General features: G+C 49.4%; 1 protein-coding gene across 7 annotated transcripts in view; it reads left to right on the top strand.

Annotated features, from left to right (window-relative positions):
• The first annotated feature begins 3050 nt into the window (after nt 1-3050).
• The window catches only part of ZHX2 (zinc fingers and homeoboxes 2), a 125822-nt gene continuing 109447 nt past the window's right edge, over nt 3051-19425 (top strand). For 3 of the 7 annotated variants that reach the window (XM_059671799.1, XM_059671796.1, XM_059671798.1), the window contains exon 1: nt 3179-3627. The gene's annotated coding sequence lies outside the window, so the exon portion shown is untranslated. Of the gene's footprint in view, nt 3628-19425 lie in introns of all 7 variants that reach the window. The other 4 variants (XR_009449517.1, XR_009449516.1, XR_009449515.1 and 1 more) reach the window with 3 other exon arrangements.

The following is a 19425-nucleotide window of genomic DNA, read 5'->3' as shown; positions in this document are numbered from 1 at the left end:
CCTGTTTTCCTTGTTTAATCCTTGTAATCCTTGTTTAAATCCTTCATTTGCCTTGAGCAAGTGACTAAATTTCTCTGAGCCTTGGTTCCCTTGTCTGCAAATATGTATAATAATATAACATATTTAATAGTGCTTCTCAAAATGTGATTCGGGACCTTTCAGGGAGTCCTCGAGGTCAAACTATTTTCCTAAGGGTGTGGAAATGATACTTGCTCTTTATACTCTCATTCTCTCACAAGTACACAGTAGTTTCCCAGAGGCTCTGTGACCTGTAAGGTGTCATTGCTCTAATGGCTAGTAAAAATATGTTTTAGTTTTTCTCCAATTTAATATCTACATGGTTAATTTCTATATCTACATATTTCTCCCACATAAAAGCTATTTGGGGTCCTCAATAATTTTAACAGTTTAAAGGAGACCTAAGACCATAAAAAAAAACCTTAAGAAGCACTGACTGATAGGGTTGTTGAAAAGATTAAGTAGCAACTAGCATATGCATAGAAAGTACTCAATAAACATGACTCTTATAATTATTGATTTCAAAGCTCTTGAATTATATCAGATAAAGGTCTGCCTACCCACCTACACATAAAGCAAACTGGAATCAGAGCACTTAATGTAAAAGTCACCCTTGTTTTATCCCCTGCTGTTTGTATATACAGTGAAAGTTCAGTCCACACTACACTTTGGCCAATTTGATGACACTGAAGCCCACCAGAAACCCCTACAATGTCCATGAGATCCAAATGCCCACAAAACACGGAAATTCTATACAAAGTCCCGGGGATTTACTCTCCTTGGCTATATACCCTGACTCTCCCCACCCTGAGTCTCTTATCCAGCCAGAAGCAGGTGGTAATGGCTCACAGACACCCTCCTAAGTGACTGACCATCAAAGAGATATGCAGCCTCAAAATGGGAATAGCTTCTTCAAGGTTTCAATATTCCCATGGAAACAAACTGAGAAATATATATACTGATTTCAGAGAGGAAGGGAGAGATAGATAGAAACATCAATGATGAAAGAGAATCATTGATCAGCTGCCTCCTGCACGCCCCACACTAGGGATCAAGCCCACAACCCAGGCATGTGCCCTTGACCGGAATCGAACCTGGGACCCTTCAGTCCACAGGCTGACGCTCTATCCACTGAGCCAAACCAGCTAGGGCGAGAACTATACTTACTTTAAAAGGAGCAGGAAAGTAGTGTAATGACCTAAGCAAGAGAAAGTAAGGGTAAGAGTGAGACCGAAAGAGTCAAAAGTAAGCAAAATAAAAAAAAGTTGTGGGGGGCAAACTTTTATCTTTCGTTTACTCTCCTGGCACACCATTGAGGGAAAGAGGGGGGACAGCATCTCTAAATTCTGGTGTTGATGGCTAGTAGATGATACCAATAGGTATCAAATGAGTCTGAGAAAGACGCAAGGAGATCTGGGTCAAGGTCATCAAGAAAATTCTCAGGAGCATCCTTTAAACCTGGGTGGTCGCCTCAGGTGTGCAAGCATCACGCAAGAAACCCTCTCCCATGCCAGGCCCTGGTTTTATGCGTCATGGAAAAGCAAACAGACTGCATCAGCGGTAACCTAACCGAAAGGTGCAAGCCAATAAGAAAGTTTTGCATCTGAGCTATTTTTTTTTTCTATTGTAAAAAAATCTCTGGGACCCAAGGGGTTGTGTTAGAGAAATTGAAGCCCCAGGAGAGACCCTAAAAAAACAAAAAAACAACGTTTTCACTATTTTCTTCTCTCCACCGTAAGAAAAGAAAAAAAGGCCAAAGTCACCCAGTCTGTTGGCCAAGCAGTCAGCCCCCGAAAGCCAGCTGTCCCCACCCCAGTCTCTGTCCTCGCCTCCCACCACTCCGTCCGTTGCACAAGGCCACCTGTTGCTGCCCTGAGCCCAGAGCTGAGCCGCAAACCGCCGCTAGAGTTCGTTCTAATTCCCCAGAGCAGAGTCTGGCCGAGAAGCCACGCTCCCTGCCTGCCGATCCTCGGGGCAGGTATGGAGCCTCCCTGTCCCAGCTTCCTTTCGTTTTCTCGCTGAGCGCAGAGCCCCCACAGCAGACCCTAGACGGCTTCCCATCGCCCTCGCTAGGCTCCAGCGCGCTCGCTTCCAGCTCACGCCGGGGAGATGCTGACGCGTTCAGATGTCCACGGAGGGAAAACCAATCCATCCTGGCAGTTAACGAAGGGCACCCACAGGTCGCCCGGTGAGATTCCTTCCGCAGGGTCTCCTGGATCCAGAATCCCTTGGAGGTCCGTCGCCCAGCACTGCTGCAGGAGCGCCGCGCCCAAGTGCAAGTTCAGGTTCGCGAGGCCGCAGGATCCCGGTGCGCCTGTGCGCTAAAGCGCCCGAGGGGAGCCAGGGGCGGCGGCGGTTAGGGATGTCCTCCCGCCGGGAAAGCCGAGGTACCGCCTCGCTTCCCAGGGACTCCTCTGCGAGCGCCGCAGGGGTGTGCATTTCCCCGAGTCTGAGAATCTCCGCAAACGCCGGCCCCGCAAGAGTGGAAGTCAGCTCCCTGGGCGTCTGTGTGTTTATTGGCTCCCAAGAAAAAAAAAAGTTTGAGGATCTTTTACCAACCTCAGACCTGGCGCAAGAGGAAATCTCTCGGAATCTCCCCAGCAAGTCACCTCATTTCAAGTCGTTATGTAACTGGGGGCTTTCTCTTAGTCTCCCTCTCCTAAGCCCTGTCACTACCATTCCAGGAGTACAATGTGTCTCGCTTTTAAAGTATTTGTTAGTGTTGTGATCATTTCCCTGAGCCGGAAGACGCGAGACGGCGCAGGCAGCGCCCTGGGCACTGGGCGGCCCCACCCGCGCGTTGCCCCTCGCGCCGCGGGAGGGACGCGGGGTCCCGGGGTACCTCCGGCGTCGGGCGCGCCCCGTGCCCCGCGGTCCCTCAGCCCGCCACTCCACGTGGTCAGGATCAACAGTTTGTTGAGCTCATCAGTGACACCTTGAACTTTTCCTAAAGAACATGGGTACTGCACCGAGAGGGTTCGGCCGCAGCGCCGGGTCCTGCTTAATATTCAATGATCTCGCTCGCGCCTCCCCCTCCTCCCCTCGCAGAAATTCCACTGACTCCGTTACTGGGCTCAGACTTTTAAGTTAATTTACTGCCCCCCACTCCCCCCTAACCTTGGCTAGGGACCAGCGCCTTTAGGGATAGCGTCCCCCCCAACCCCAGTTTCCGCCTGAAAAAAATGACGTTTCGCTGGCGACTCGGGAGGGGGCTGAATTTCACTTTGTAACTTTCTGCGGAACCCGAGCCCGGGTGGCAGCTCGGGTGGTGGTATCGTATGCAAATACGCATGCTGACGTTACAGATCATGTGGGTTTTGGCGTAGATTCCCCACTGATCGAGACATTTTTTTTCCCCCTCTTTTTTTCCTTCTTTTTTTTTTTTTCTTTTTCTTTTAAAAATTTTGGCCACTGTTCTCCGTACGAGGGCTTGTTCTGTCTGTCGGTCCGGCGGGCTGGCTTGGCCCCGCTTTCCCACGGAGCCCGAGCCGGGCGCCCGGTGGGGAGTGGGGAGTGGGTGGGGGCAGCCAGCAGAGTTCCATTTTGGAAAGCCCGTGCCGCGTCTCCACGCTCCCGGCCCGGGTCCCCGCGCTCCCAGCCCCGGCGCAGGTAAGAAACTTCGCCTCGGCGCCCCGCAGCCCCCGCCCCGCGCCGCCAGCCCCGCGCCCCGCACGCCCGGCGCCGGCCACTCAGCCCAACTTTCCCACCGCCGCCGCCGCCGCCGCCGCGGCTCCCGAAAATGTGTTGTTAATGGGACTTGGCCGGGTTGCTGATCGGAAAGGGGGGGTGCGGAAAAGGGGGGTGCAGGCTCTTCTTTTTTTTTTTGCGGGTGGGAGGAAAGACGGAGATCCGGGGTGGGGGAGAGATTTTTTTTTAAAGAGTTTTGATTACAAGTTTGCCTAAATGGGAGCCAGCCCGAGAGGAGGAGGAGGAGGAAAAACATGTCTACGTTTCCCTATGTCGACATAAGCCACAAAAAAATATGGCGTCCGCTTTCGACAGGGCGTTACGTAGACCCGACTGTTTTGCTTTATTTATTTATTTCGGGGCCGGCTCCCTTCCTTCCCGGCCCGACCGCGGCGCTTTGTGCAAACGGGGCAGGTCCCGCGGGGACTCCGGCGGGGACGTGGCCCGGTCTCGGCGGGTTGGGGCAGCCGGGGGGCTGCGTGCGGCGCTCCCCGCCCTCCCCCGCTCTCCCCTCTTCTCCCCTCGCCTGGTGACGATTCGCCGTAATGTGGTGGCAGGAAGCATGACGCCGTGGGTTGAGGCTGCCGCTCCTCTCTCGTCGCTCCTGGTGGCTGCAGGCAGCGGGCGCGCGGCGCGGGCGGGCCGGCACCCGAGCTACCTGCCGCGGGCAGGGCCAGAGCGCGGCGCTGTCCCCACGCCCCGCTCAGGTGCCGGGCCACCCGCGAGGGGAGGGGGTTGCGGGGGACCTCGGGGTCCCCGGCCAGGCTGCCCGCCGCAGGCTGGCCCACGCCCGCCCGCCGGCCGCCTCTGCCAGCCCCAGCCCACGTTCGTCCCGGAATGGCAGCTGGCGCTCGGCGTCTGCCCCACGCGAGAGGTTCATCTTGGTTGGTGTGGCAGCCTCTTTGTGGCTTCCTCGGGACTGGGTAGCCAAACCTTGGCAAACTTGCCCTTGCCCCGGCCGGTTTGTAAGAGGCTGCGGAGAGGAAGGTGGGCGGAAAGTTGGGGACCAGGGGGGCATCACAGGATGGTCCCCTTGGCCTCGCAGCCGTGCAGTGCTTGGAGGCAGAGGAGCTGAGGAGGGTGGCTTGTTAGTCTGGGGAGAAAACTTGGGGGAAGCCAAGTTGTGATTTGCTCAGGCTGCCACCTGATGGATGGGCTGCCATGCCAGTGGGGGTCTCTGCCTTCACCTGTTTTGCAATGGCCTTTTGCTTGTCCCAGAGATCGGTGGGAGGAAGGTGGGAAATGAGGACTTTCTCCGGACCCCTCCCATTTAAAAGAGTCGCTGCCGGGCTTGGGCCCCAGAATCCCTAAGTCTTTTCAGGCTCCCAGAGTTCTTCCCCAACCTGATCTCTGATGATCACCTTCTCTCCAAGTTAGCATTAGGCCTGTTGGGCAGGATTTGGGAGGCCAGATTCCCTCCCCTTCATCCCTTAGCTCACTCAAACCTCCCACAATTACCCTCTGGAAACACAGAGATACACACACACTCACATACACTCTCACTCCTTGATAGAAAGCAGAAATTAATGCCTGTTGAAGAGAAGGGGGCGAGGTGCTGAGAGCTCCTCAAGATTTCAAACAGTGACTTTCTACCTATGAGGGCTCTGAGCAGTTCAGTCCCAGGGCAGTGATGTCAAAAAGCATTTGGATGACAACCAAGTGGAATAAATAGCTTGTAAAATGGCATGTTTAATAGTAAAAATAAATTAATGGAGCTGTCAAGTGCTTGAATGGGTCTAACGTAAAGGCTTGATTTAAGTTTAAAGGGAAAGTTATATAGAGCTGTATACACTTCTTCTTTTAAGGCCAGAAGGGAATAATTCTATAAGTAAGATTGAAATGTGTGTCACTGACAATAACTGAACCTGTGAACTGTGGGAATATCATTGCTGTTTAAAAGCTCTGCTCCTGGATTGCTCCCTTGTGGTTCCTACCTCCTAGCCAAGTTAGATGTCAACTAAAGATCCACCTCAAGTTAGCAGCTAGCTCTTACGGGGAAAAGTCAGCGGCCAAGGTTTGAAGGTAAATCAGATACGGTAAGTCCTCACTTGACCTCGTCAATAGGTTCACGGAAACTGCAACTTCAATCGAAATGACTCATAAGGAAACCCGTTCGACCCCAGGCTAATTGACATAAACAGGATTTAAGTGACAACAGCCTATTTCTAATCACAGAAACCTCACCACATTTGTAAATAAAGACCCAAAGCACTTCTAACGTTAAACATGGACATAAATGTGAGCTGTACATTCATTCAAGAAAGATTAATAAAAATCAGTAAGATAATTCAACTCACATATTCCAGTTCGGGGTCTCAGGTGGCTGTAGCCTGTCCCGGCAGCTCGGGGTGCGAGGCACGAACCCACCTTTCCACTCACACTCAGACTGACGCAATTTAGACACACCAATTCTCCTAACATGCACATCCATGGAATGTGAGGGGAAACCCTCAAAGACATGGGGAGAGCATGCAAACTCCACGCAGACAGTGGTCCGGCTTGGGAATCAATGTCTTTTTCCTCATCAACGTCATAATGAAGTGACATCATTTGAGCACCTGCAGTATATTAAATAATCCCCCATTTAAAGGAAAAGATCAGAGACATAGCTGTTTGTCGGCACTCAAGAAGGGTTTTCTCCCTGATGTGAAAGCAGGGTATCTTGACATGCCCCCAGGGGGCTGAAAGTGGCTCCTCTCCAGGTTTCTCATCCACAGCAGGGCCACGTGATTTGGTGGCATACATTGCATTTGACAAAAAGAATAATGACAGTGTCTGATAACCGTTGCTAACACTATGTATTTCAGTATGCCAGGCACAAAGCTGTTTATTTTCCTTGCTTTCTCATTCCATTCTGACCGTAACCCTATGAGATTAGTATTATTGTTATCCCCAGTTTATAGTTGAAGAAACTGAGGCTCAGAGAGGTGAAGAAAGTTGCCCAAAGCTGCACAGCAAAAAACGAAGTCAGCGTTCGAAGCCTGGCCTTACATTTTACCTTGAAACACTCCGTTAGAGCAGCTCCCTGGATAGGGGAAAACCTAGTTGGAAATGAAAAGGAAAGGGTCAGGCACATTCGGGAAAGGGGAACCGTGACCACTGCCCTGTGGTCTGAGCTCATAGGAATCTTCCTGCGTTTCATTCCTTTATTCATTTACTTACCAACTATGTGTTGATTTCCTTGTCCCTTCAGCAAGTATGCGGTTCACCACACCCACAAGCGCCTGTTGTCATTGAGCACTTACATGCCAGGAGCCATGTTAAGTATGATTAAACTGTTCTGTCCTTGTGACAATCCTGTGAGCTAAGTACTCTCTCTCTCTCCTTTTTATAGATGAGGAAGCCAAGACACAGAGAGGTTCTCTAACTTGGGGCCCAAGACCAAACAGCTAGTAAGTGGAGTGCTGTGCATGCCACGCTCCAGAGCAGTGCACTGCTGCAGACACTACAGGAATGCTGGGGAGATGGAGCCCCTTACGCTCCAGGAGTTTGAGCAGACAGGCAGGGAAACAATCATTAGGCCGCATCAAGCAGGATTAAGTAGGTGCTGTAATTGAGAAAAGTAACTACATGGAAGCACAATGAAGGGCATGGTTATTCTCTGAGGGAAAGAGCCATGGAGCATATCCTAGTGTGGGTAGCATCTGGTCTGACCCAGGAATGAGGAGGAAGAGTGTCTGGAGGTGTATCAGACATCACTGCACTGAGCTGCTCGCAGCAGAACCCTGACCACCGGTGACTTCACCAGATGGAGGCTCAGTGGTGTCAGACAGCAAGAAGGGCGGGTGGGACAAGGCCTCAGCTGTGCGGGTGGGAAGCTAGACTCTCATTGGCCCAGGGCTATGGTCTCCTGGTAGGAAGGTGGCTGCTGCATCTCCAGGCCTCACATCTGCATTCCAGGGGAGAGGAAGTAGGGTGAGCGAGGCACTAAGAGGATGGCTTTACTCTTCCCTCTGGGAAGGAACATGTCTCTGAGGGACTTCTGTCCTTAGCTTATTGACCACAACTTGGCTCTTTGCCACGCAGCTTCCCAAACCTACCAGGGAGTGGCAATCAAATATTTTTAGTTAGGCACTTTGGTGCCATGACCAAACTTGTAAGGCGGAAGGAGTGAATGAGCAGCTGTTGAGTTGGCAGATCAAGTGTGCGCAGCCTAAGATGAGAAGAGGAAGAAAGGTATTCGAGATGGAAGCTGCACTCTGGGAGCTGTGTGTGTCCTGGGGAGATGGAGCAGGGATGCAGGGAAGGTGTCGAAGAAATGACACCAGATCTAGGAGTACTGGGGACTCATCTACAGGTGCTGGGGAGTTATGGCAAGTTGCTGAGGAGGGAATGCCGTGTGTTACAGGAAGGGGAAACTCACAGCAGTGTGCTTTGTGGGACAAATCAGCTTGATTCTTATTTGAAATACAACGAGCTCTGGAAAGTTTCAGACCAGGGCACCAGTTTTGCCTCAGGGCAAAAAGAAGCCAGCATACAATGAGAAAGCGAGGGGTGATGGGAAGATTTTCTTTTCCGTCCCGCCACTAAGAATCCAAAATTAACCCTGTGTAATTACTCAGTTAGCGGGACTGGAAACCGTAGAAGGAGATACCAATTACTCCCCAAACACTACACTTGCCCTTCTCCTGACCCTTGGGCTCCAGGGTCCTACCTGCAACTCCACTCATCAGCACGATAACTTTGGTCATGACCCTTCCCTTTGCTAAATGCAGGGGATGAGAGCAGAGGGCCTCAGAGGCACTGCTGTCAAGTTTCCCACGCAGGATTTCTCCAGCAAGGACCCACATCCCTGATTCTCTGCTCAACTTAACAGCTTTATGACTTTGGGCTATTCCTTGCCTCTCTAAACCTCAGTTTCCTTGTCCCTCAAAAATGGAGATCATTCTAGTAGCTAGCTGTATTGGGGGTTGCTGTGAAGCTCAAGAAGAAATCAATAAAAGCGCTTAGCATAGATTGTACTCACTAAATGTTACCCGTTGTCACCACCATCGCCTCCACCACCATCAAGGTCACTGTCCTCACCTCTAGGATGTGGCTTTACTGTAGCGTCCTTGAGGTGCCAAGTAATTAACATGCATGGATTTTATCGCTGATTCTGAGAGCCAGCCTGTCCCCATCTCATTGCTATTCTCCTCCGTCCTCCCCATGCACACAGGCACTCTCCCGACTATGGTAGGGAGACCCTGGTGCAGTGCTCAGGTACTGCAATGTGCTGCGTCATGGTCAAATCCAGGCAGTTCTGAAAGGATGTTTGGCTATGACATGTGCCTGTGGTAGACAATAAAGTGGACGCTGTTCTTCGTACTGACAAGGTAGTTTCATTTTTAACGGAAAGAGAAAATTCCCTCCCGATCCCTTCCTCCGCCCTTTTCTAAGGCCCCCTCCCTACATCGAACAGGCTGTGATTTTAAGAACATCCACCCACAATCTGTTTCCTGTTCTTATGCATGTAGTCATGCATTTACCGGTAACAGGGGTTGATTGGCAGGAGTGTGAGTGTGTGAGTGTGTGTGTGTGTGTGTGTGCACGTGTGTGTGTGTGTGTGTGTGTGTGTGTGTGTATCAGACCCCCAAGGAAGAAGACAGCCCTGACAACAGCACGTCAGTTCCCACCTAAACTTTAAAATGGAACAGAGGAGACCAGGGCCGGAACCAGTTTTCTTGCCGACCCCTGTCTTTACCCCGGGGTGGACAGCCCACCTGTTAAAAGCCACAATTCACACACTGTCTTCCTCTTTCTGCTCCACCGCCAGTCCCTTTGTACCAGAAACACTTACTGGAGATTAAATCTTCTTCCACAATGTTTCTCTGCAATAGTATTTAACGCCTGGACTCTGCAGTGAATGAAATGCTTGTGCTATTGATCTGTGGGGGATCAATATGAAGGGGTGTGACCCAGGCATTCACTTCGGTGTACGAGGTCTGTGGTATATTTTAGGGGAGCAGAGGCCTGGTTTGGGATGGGAAAGTGGGAACTGCCTGCTGGGTTCACCTTCCTGGGTTTAATGCCATGTGGGGTTTACTCTGCAGGGGGCATGAGCAAAAGCCTGGGAACCACTTGCTGTCAAGTTCAGTGTGGGGAGTAGGTTCGCGTATCCCAGAGGCCTCAGAGAGTGGCCAAATGGTGTTTGGGAGAGAATCCTCCCCACTGGGGGCTCAGGCCAGACGGTGGGCGAGAGAAGGAACCTGCTGTGCAGAGGGGGAGGGAGGAGTGAGTGGAATTCCTGGGCTACAGGTTCTCCTTGAGCCTGGCTGGATGCCTGCAGCCGCAGCTCCTGGGCTCGAAAGCATGTGCAGGCAACCGAGGAAGAACCAGACGTCTAAATCCAGGAGGAGCAGCGTGCATGGATACATGGGCTGTTCAATCGTGACAGTTTACATCCGTGTTGCGGAAAGAGTCGAGAAAAGGACTGCCCACAGGAACTGACATGTGCCCCCCGTGGCCATCCTGACCCCAGCCTTGTCCACTCTGGCTGGTGAGATGGAATTAATACAAAGCTCCCCACACACCCAGACACACCACAAATACACAGTATTTGGCATCTTAAGAACAGCAACTGCTCCCCAAACTGAGCACCTATTACAGTAGCCCTCCCCTTATACACAGGGAATATGTGCCAAGACCCCCAATGGATGCCTGAAATGACAGATAGCACAGAACCCTATACATATTGTGTGTGTTTTTCCTGTGCATACATACCTATGATAAAGTTTAATTTATAAATAAAGCACAGTGAAAGATTACCAACAATAACCAATAAAACAGAACAAGTATAAAATATACTGTAACAAAAGTTATGTGAATTTGTCATTATTAAGTAAAATAAGGGTGACTTGAACACAAGCACCTCAATACCCCAGCAGTCGCTCTGATAACCCAGTAGTGGGCGAGGAGCATGTCCAGTGTGGATACATTAGCCAAAGAATGATTTTCATCCCAGGCAGGATGCAGCGGGACAACACGAGATTCATCATCTACTCAGCACAGCACACAATTTAAAACTTATGAATTGTTTATTCCTGGAATTTTCTATTTAATATTTACAGACCGCAGTCGACCCTGAGTAACTGAAATGGCGAAAAGCGAAGCCTTAGATAAGAGGGGACTTCTGCATGTACCGGGCACTCTGCCAAACGCTTTCCCTTCCCTATGCCATTCAGTCTGGTTACGAGGAGTACAGGGACGGAGCCCCATTTTAAAGACAGGAAGTCAGCGTTCAGAGAGGTTAGGCATGTGCTTAAGGCACAGAGCGAAGGTAGCTGAGTCAGCATTCAAACTCAGATCACTCTGACGCCAAAGCTCTTAGTCGTCCCCACGTCTTTCTGAAGTCTTCTGGAGGCCAGCCCCACCCTGCCTGCAAGGAAGTGTGCGGAGAAGGGCCAGTTTTAGAACGTGCTTCTGGACAGTCTGGTTGCTGTTCTGCTGAAGGGGATGTGGGCATGCGTGCACACGTGCTTGCATGTCTGTATGTGAGTTTAGTCAAAACAGGAGAGAATTCCAAATCACACACACACACACACACACACACACACACACTTCTAAAGCCTTTATCATGTCTCTAGCAGAATGTTCCCCAGGGGCCCTGCACCCCCTCCACCCTCCTCCTCAGCTCTGCAGAGAAGGAATCCCAGTGGTCAGAAAGCTGCAAAGTTGGACACGGAGGAGAATCTGGGAGGCTACTTTCAGGATGCTCAATAGCCTCAGCAGCCAATGGGGGTAGGGGATGCAGGGAGCGGGCATTGGGAGGGTGGAGAATGGCTGTGTTGCTGTTTTCATACAATAACAGAGGATCATTGTAATTGGGAGCCTATGAATCATAACACGTCTGCCTATGGCTCTCTCCAGCTGTAGAGCCATTTAGTTAAATAGCACACAGAAAACCCCTTTCAGCTGACATTACTTTCCCGCTGTTCTTAAAATATAAGACTGAGCTGAACTGCTCTAACGACAAAGCCACCTCCGGCTCCCCCAGCCCCTGGGTATACCCAGAGCCCTCATGCAATCTTCCTGGCCTATGGAGGAGGAGGTTTAGAAATTATTGGCATTTGCACTGCACCCTGGTCTTTTTGAAAACAGCTCCTTTAAGATATTTGCACACAGCCTGGGCAGAGCTGGATGTCATGGCCAAGTTGTTTATGGTGGGTGGTGGCCCAGAGAGGGCAGGCAAAGGCCAGGATGTCAGTGCTGTCAGGGATGGGGAGTGTCTTTGCTTTTTGGTGGAGAGTGGCATAGGCAGTGGTTCTCAACCTTCTGGCCCTTTAAATACAGTTCCTCATGTTGTGACCCAACCATAAAATTATTTTTGTTGCTACTTCATAACTGTAATTTTGCTACTGTTATGAATCGTAATGTAAATATCTCCTATGCAGGATGGTCTTAGGCGACCCCTGTGAAAGGGTTGTTCGACCCCCAAAGGGGTCACGACCCAGAGGTTGAGAACCGCTGGCTTGGAGGGATATGGACCGACAGCCAGAAGCTGGCAAAAGAGACTGCCCCTTGGCCAAGAAATTTTGGGGAAAGGCTGATGGTGGCTCCAGGCAGGAAGGAGAGAAGCACACGCCCTCTCCTAACCTCCCCTTACAGAGAGCGCTGGGGTTTCGTTGTCCAATAGAATAACCTATTCCTTTCTTTGGGGGAAGTTCATGTCACGGAATTGATTCCCAGAGCCACCCAGTTCAGGACAGCTGGAAGATTCCCATTGTTCCCAAGAGCAAGGGGTCTCCGGCGTGCAGGACCACAGTGGAGATGGTTTGGGATCAGTCATGGGTTGATGGTAGACATTCCAAAGACTGAGGCCTGAGGTTGGACACAGCCTGACTTCAGCACTTCTAGAAATGGGATTGTAGGTCCCCTGGTCCAAAGCCTAGTGTCTTCTGAGCTCCCTGGAGAGGGATGTTGGGGGATAGAATAATAGCAGCATTGTGCATTAGTAGGATGAAGGACTTTCCAGCTGGAAAAAACTTTAGGGGTCACCCAGCCCAGCTTGGGGAAACTGCAGCCTAGAGAGGTAAGGACTTTGCCCATGGGTCCACAGTCATATGGCAGAGGATTGCTTTTCCTCTTCCGTACAATCAAGCTTAAGGCCTCTGTTTCCTTGGGCCTTCCCTGACCAGCCAGCTCCAACACAGTACCTTCAGCGAACTCTTAGTGACATCATAGGCACAATGCTGAGTGCTTTTTCGTGGGTTAGCTCATGACACTCCCAAAAGATGTGAGGACTCTGCTAACCCCATTTAATAGACAAAGAAGCACAGAGTAGAAAAGTCCTTTGTCCAAGGTTTCTGGAAACCAGACAATATTACACTGCACTGGCCTCTCCTGCCCTCCTTGCTCCTGCACCTCCGTGAGAGAGCTGTGGCTCCTCCCCCACTAGGTAGAACTAGTGGCCGAGCCACCAGCCTGAACTGAGGATAACAGCAAGAATGGGTGTGCGTGCATTCAGGGCTCAGCAAAGGGCTTTCTCATGCATAGGTGTGTTTTTTTTCCAATTTATTGAATGCCAACTGTATGTAGGCCCCCCACACCCTCACACCAGAGCCCAGGCCATTTGTGCAGCAACCCTGCTGAGCAGACCGTGTGAAGGGCAGAGCTGGAACTTCAACAGGCTTCTGTGGAATCTGACACTGAAGTGGTTTTATCCACATCAGGCAGGATACAGCCAGCAGTAGCTAATGGGGAGTCCTACGTGGACAGAGACAGGTCACTTAGGGACATGAAATCACCAGTGACTGTCCAGGTTAGTTTCCCCAAAATAAAGGAACACTGAGGCACTTTAGGCAACTTTCAAGAGAGCAGCAGATATTTATTTGAGCATAGTAACGAGTACCAAGTATGATGTATAGCGCAGTATGTACCAGGCAAGCCTAGCATCTTACTAGCAATAGCCCCATTTAAAAAAAAAATAGCTTGTGGTGTCATTTACACACCTTAAAATTCACCCATGTAAAGTGTACAATTCATTGGTTTTTATTATATTTACAGAGTTGTGCAACTATCACCACAATCTAATTTTGGAACATTTCCATCACCTCCAAAAGAAATTCTGTGCCCATTATTAGTTGTCGCTTTCCATCCCCCTGTTTAACCCCCTGTCCCCCTCCCTAGGCAACCACTAAGGTACTTTCTGTCTCTATAGATTTGCTTTTACTGGACATTTCTTATGGAAGGAACCATATAATATGTGGTCTTCCGTGTTTGAACTCTTTCACTTAGTGCAGTGGTTCTCAACCTTCCTAATGCTGCGACCCTTTAATACAGCTCCTCATGTTGTGGTGACCCCCAACCATAAAATTATTTTTGTTGCTACTTCATAACTGTAATTTTGCTCCTGTTATGAATCGTAATGTAAATATCTGATATGCAGGATGTATTTTCATTGTCACAAATTGAACATAATTAAAGCATAGTGATTCATCACAAAAACAATATGTAATTATATATGTGTTTTCCGATGGTCTTAGGCGACCCCTGTGAAAGGGTGGTTCGACCCCCAAAGGGGTCTTGACCCACAGGTTGAGAACCGCTGACTTAGTATAATGTTTTTGAGGTCCATCCATGTTGTAGCATGAATCCATATTTCATTATTTTTATGGCTAAATAATATTCCATTGTATGGATGTGCCACATTTGCTAGGGCTACTCTAACAAAATACCAGAGACTGGGTGGCTTAAACAACACACATTTATTTTCTCACAGTTCTGGAGGTTGAGAGTCAAGATCCAGGTGTCAGCAGGTTTGATTTGTTCTGTGGCCTCTTGGCTTACAGGTGGCTGCCGTCTCTCTGTGTCCTCACCTGGCCTTTTCTCTGTGCACACCATCCCTGGTGTCTTTGTCCAAATTTCTTCCTCTTATAAAGACACCAGTCAGATTGGATTAGGGCCCACCCAACGGCTTCATTTTAACTAATCAGGTCTTGAAAGACCTTATCTCCAAATACAGTTACATTCTGAGGCACTGGGTTAAGGCTTCAACATGAGAATGGGCGGGGGGGGGGAGCACAATTTAGCTCATAACACCACATTTTGTTTATACCTTCACCAGTCGACAATTGGGTTGTTTCTACATTTTGGCCGTTTTAATAAGGCTGCAGTGAACACCTGAACAGCCTTCACGTGGTTGTGTTTTTTCGTTTCTCTTGGGAAGATACCTAGGAGTGGGACTGCTGGGCCAGGCAGTGGCTCTGCGGGTCACTTTCTGAGGAGCTGCCACACTGTGTGAGCATAGTAAGGAGTGACACCGTTTCACTTTCCCACCCGCAGTGTGAGCATTCGGATTTCTCCATGTCCTCTCCAACCCTCCGTATTGTCATAAGCCCCATGTTACAGGGGAGGAAACTGAGGCACGGAGTGGGGAAGGTCAGTCACAGGACTAAAGAGCGGAGGAACAGTATCCACACACACACACCAGTCTGGCCAGTCCACTACCCCGGACTTGACTAAGGTGAAGCAAACAGTGGCACCCAGTGTGCGAAATTTAAGGTGGCTCTCACTCTCAAGTTGCCATAGTACAGAGTTGGCACCCAGGAAGGAATGTTTCCTTAAATTTGGGGTGTGCTTGCCTCACCCTTGTCCTGGCCTTGCCATCATTTTGTTCCTTGTCTCTAAGGCATTGTGCACAGTGTCTGGGGGAGAAGGAAAGGGACACAAGATGACCCAGCCACTCGTGGCCCCTGCCCTGGAGGTGCAGCCCCACACAGCCAGCCCACCTGGACTTGCAAAAGCGGACCACTTGCTCCTAGGGTAGCTGGCTGTGCAAATTGTAGGGGCTAATGCCTGTCAAAGACTTAGCATAGCTCACGGCACCTAGGCAATGCCCTAGAAATGCCACTGGTACTCTTGTGTTGTCATTAACATATCTCTGCTGAGAAGCTTTCTCTGAGTCACTGTAGTTTGAGGGTCATCCTTATGCCCTAGATCTTTGACTAGGAGCCTCATCCTCACCCCACAGAAAAGTCATCACCCACAGACCAGGAAGAAGGCCGGGACCAAGGAAACTGGCCACCCAGGCTGTCCTCAGACCTGCTGAGCCTGTCCTGGGAGTGGTGGGTCATTCACAGAGCCCAGCACCGGCTTCTCTTCAGCTCTGTTAGTTCCAAACTCAGAGTGCAGTCCCCGTGCTCCCAGATGGAGAACATCCCTGATGGTTAATACAGAGTGCAATCCCTGTGCTCCCAGGTGGGAGAACATCCCTGATGGTTAATACATTAGGGGCCCAGGTGAGCCAGGGAAGGGCGGCTTTGGGCCCTTTCTGCTGAATTGACCAGTCCCCTGGTTTTCCCCAGCTGGAAGAAGGGACCCTGTTGGAGGCCTTGGTTGTAATCAGATCAGCCTGCTGGTCTTTCAGGGTTGGGGAGGGGTGCACTGATTGAAGATTTGGGGAATCAACATCAACATTTCTGGATATAGAAGATATGTGTCAGCTACTAAAATAACGATAGAAATAATGGAGCTTTCTTGTTCAGTTCAGCCAAAGGCCATATAGATTCTCCATGGGGTTTAAATGGCCTCACCGCTCTTAATTAGTGAAGCTCGGGGGTCCTGTTTCAAGGGAAGGCGGCTTGCTGGCAGCACCACAGGACCAAAGGTGTTAAAACCTCCTGGCGGTGCCCTCCCCACTCCTGTGCATGCGCCGGGCCGGCACACACCTACTGGCACACCCAAATGGGCTGTAGGGTCCCCGTGTGTCTTGGAAGCCTGTGTACTGTCCACCGATGGTCTCACATGTGTGCTGCTGCCATGATGAATCTCAGGCTTGTTGAAAACTGGGGCTTGGGGCTTGGATTCCCACATCCCCGCCCCCCACCCTCGGCCATCTAAACACCTAGCTCTGATTGAGTGGTTGCTCAGTAAATACTTGTTTAATTGATAAGTGGAATTGAACAAAAGAGAGAATCTGTGCTTGTTGAAATAGGAGGGGGAAGTCATGCGGGGCCTACCTACCCAAAACTGAATAGACGTGCTTCCAGAGTTGATTTATTGCATGGGCTTTTTTTTTTCAATGTAAGGAAAAGAGGAAGTCTTATTGGAAGGAATACATGTGAAGGCATCTGTCACCATTCTCTCCCTGCCTCAACTCCGCTGACATGTAGGTCTAAAACACCAGCATCAGCACAGGGCTGGCCCACTGAGCTGGTTCAAAATGAATGTCCCTCAAGAGATTGGATAGTTATATATAGGGTGTCCCAAAATTCACGCAAGATTTGAATTTTGTGTGAGCATCAACAACAACAACAAAAAAAGCTTAATTTTTCTTGGTTTATTGAATCAGATTCTAATATCTGTTGCCCTTTGATTTCAATCCCTTCAATTTGATAAGCATTACCAAGTACCAATTATGGCCCAGGAGCAGGGACAATGAAGACCAATGAAGACCACAGCTTTGCGTATGTGCCAGCAAAGCCATGGAGGCCGTTTACCCAATGTGCTATTCCATACATAATCCTATACTGTATACTTTATGAATCAATAACAAATTTACAATTTTTAATTATAAACCTTGTTTTCTGTCAAAATTACTTCTTGCGTGAATTTTGGGACACCCTATACAAATGAATAAATCCACCAGACCCTGGTTCCGAGCCAGTGCTCCAGGTCAGGGCAAGTTAGAGGGAAATAAGCATTGCTGCTTGCTGCTGCCCCTGCTGGCAGGCGCTTGCGGCCACCTGGGAGTAGTCACTGGGCCATTGGGTAACAGGAAGCAGCCAAGGAGACTTCCGGTCCCAGGCTGGCTTTGTTCCAGGGTCAGTGTCTCTTAGCCAAACTGCCAATCTGCCTGCCTCCCTGGCCCAACCCTGCTGCATCGTCTGGACATCTGGCCTCTGTGTGCACCCTGGCTCCACTTCCTCCCTCTGACTGGGCTTTACCCTTTGTCTCCACCTTCCTGTTTGGCACCTAGAGCAATATCATAGGTGTTGTACCAGCGTCTTACTACTACCTCCAATAGTAAGCTTTCTTTTGATTGAGCCTGAACCAGAGATCAAACTCTAAAGGTGGTAGGAAAGAAGGAAACAAACAATGCTTTATGCCAACCATTGCACCAATGTATTCCAGAGTTCAATATTTTGCATGTGAAAGGCCAAAGGACTAGAATTAGTAACAGGAGCATCTTTTTTCTTTCGCTTAGAAGGTGCTTCTTGGCACTAATACAGTTTCTCATGCGGTTTTGTCCTCTTGCAGTTTTGTCACCATACCTCCCACCCCCACCCACATACACTCTGGGGTTGGAAGGAACAAAAAATACATGTCAGGAAAGAGATGGCCAGATGTACTTAATCTTTCTGGGTCATCTTGTGTGATGGGAAAAATAGTCTCCTTGAGATTTCAATGCAGTGTGTGTGTGTGTGTGTGTGTGTGTGTGTGTGTGTGTGTGTTAAGTGTTTTAAGTAATAGAGAATAACTGGCCATTCTGTGATTAACACACAAGAATCCTGTGGAAAAGGCATTGAACAAGCTATATGAATGGTCAGTTTAGGCTAAGCTATGATGCAGTGACAAATAAATCCCAATATCCCAGGGGTTTAACAAAGCAAGGTTTCTTTCTTACTTTCACGAAGTGCCCTGAAGGACAATAGCTCTTCAAGGTAGCTTTCTTCCAAGCGGTGACTTAGGCATCCAGGCAACCTAAATTTGGTAGCCACATCATTCGAAACAATTTCAGGCAGCTGGAACAGAGGAAAGCAAATCGAAGGGTCACATACGCACTCTGTGAAGGTATCACTTTTGCTCACACAACCCTGTCTTACTTCAAGGAGCCTGGGAAACATGGGGAAGCACATGCCCATTTGGCAGGTAGTACATGTCTCTATCCAGGGCAGCCCTGGACTGGCTGTGCTGCTTCAGCGAGTCATGGTTCCTCTCAGGCTCACTGAGTATTGGTTAAAAGTATCAACGACAAAGCCCAGACCTGATCAGAGCTTCCTGACACTTAGTCCAGTGCCATTTTGGACTCTAAGGACAGCACTCAGTTGTCCCGTCCAATGGTATGCAGAGGAGAGGTCCTGATGATCTGAAACACCACCAAACATTAAAAATGAAATTTTTACTGCAGCACATTGCTTTTCTTAGATGTTGTAGAATACCATTGCAATTTGGTTTTGCATTGAGCATGCAGTCTGGCATAGAGAAGATTAACATTTAATGAGCCCCTAATTACTGCCAAACACTAATGGTGCTGAGCACAAGCAGTGACTCTAATCGCATTTGCCACGTGTGTGCAAAGTGCCAGGCAGATTCTCAACATTCTGTGGGTTAATTTATCTACTCTACCCAATGCCCCTAGGAGGTCCTTTCTGTGACTTTTCTCTTGAGAGAGGCCTGACTATTTGCATTTAATAGATGAGGAAACTGAGACTCAGAAAGATGAAAAAACACAGCAAGGAAGGGGCAGGGCCTGGCTTCATAGGCAGGTTCTCAACCCAATACTCATTTGGGTGGTTGGGAGTATGTTCGGGGATGTGAAAAAGGCCAGGGGTAGAACACCAGTGCTATTCTGGTGAGTAGTTGAATGCCTTTTGTGTATTCGGCTGTATCTATATGTTTTGAGGTGTCAGAAGTGTGATGGATGTTGGACACTGCTTATGCATACAGGAAATATTCCAGCACCTGCTATGCTGTAGGCACCATGCTAAATAACTAGAGATACTACCGTGGTGAATGACATATTGCTTTCAATCTAGACTTGTTCATTTTTCTATGGAACTTTCTAAATTTTAAAAAATC

Source organism: Myotis daubentonii, chromosome 17 (genome assembly GCF_963259705.1).
Source record: "Myotis daubentonii chromosome 17, mMyoDau2.1, whole genome shotgun sequence".
Classification (NCBI taxonomy): Eukaryota; Metazoa; Chordata; class Mammalia; order Chiroptera; family Vespertilionidae; genus Myotis; species Myotis daubentonii.
The sequence above is the reverse complement of the archived record's forward strand: the minus strand, read 5'-3'. Positions and strand labels throughout refer to the sequence as shown.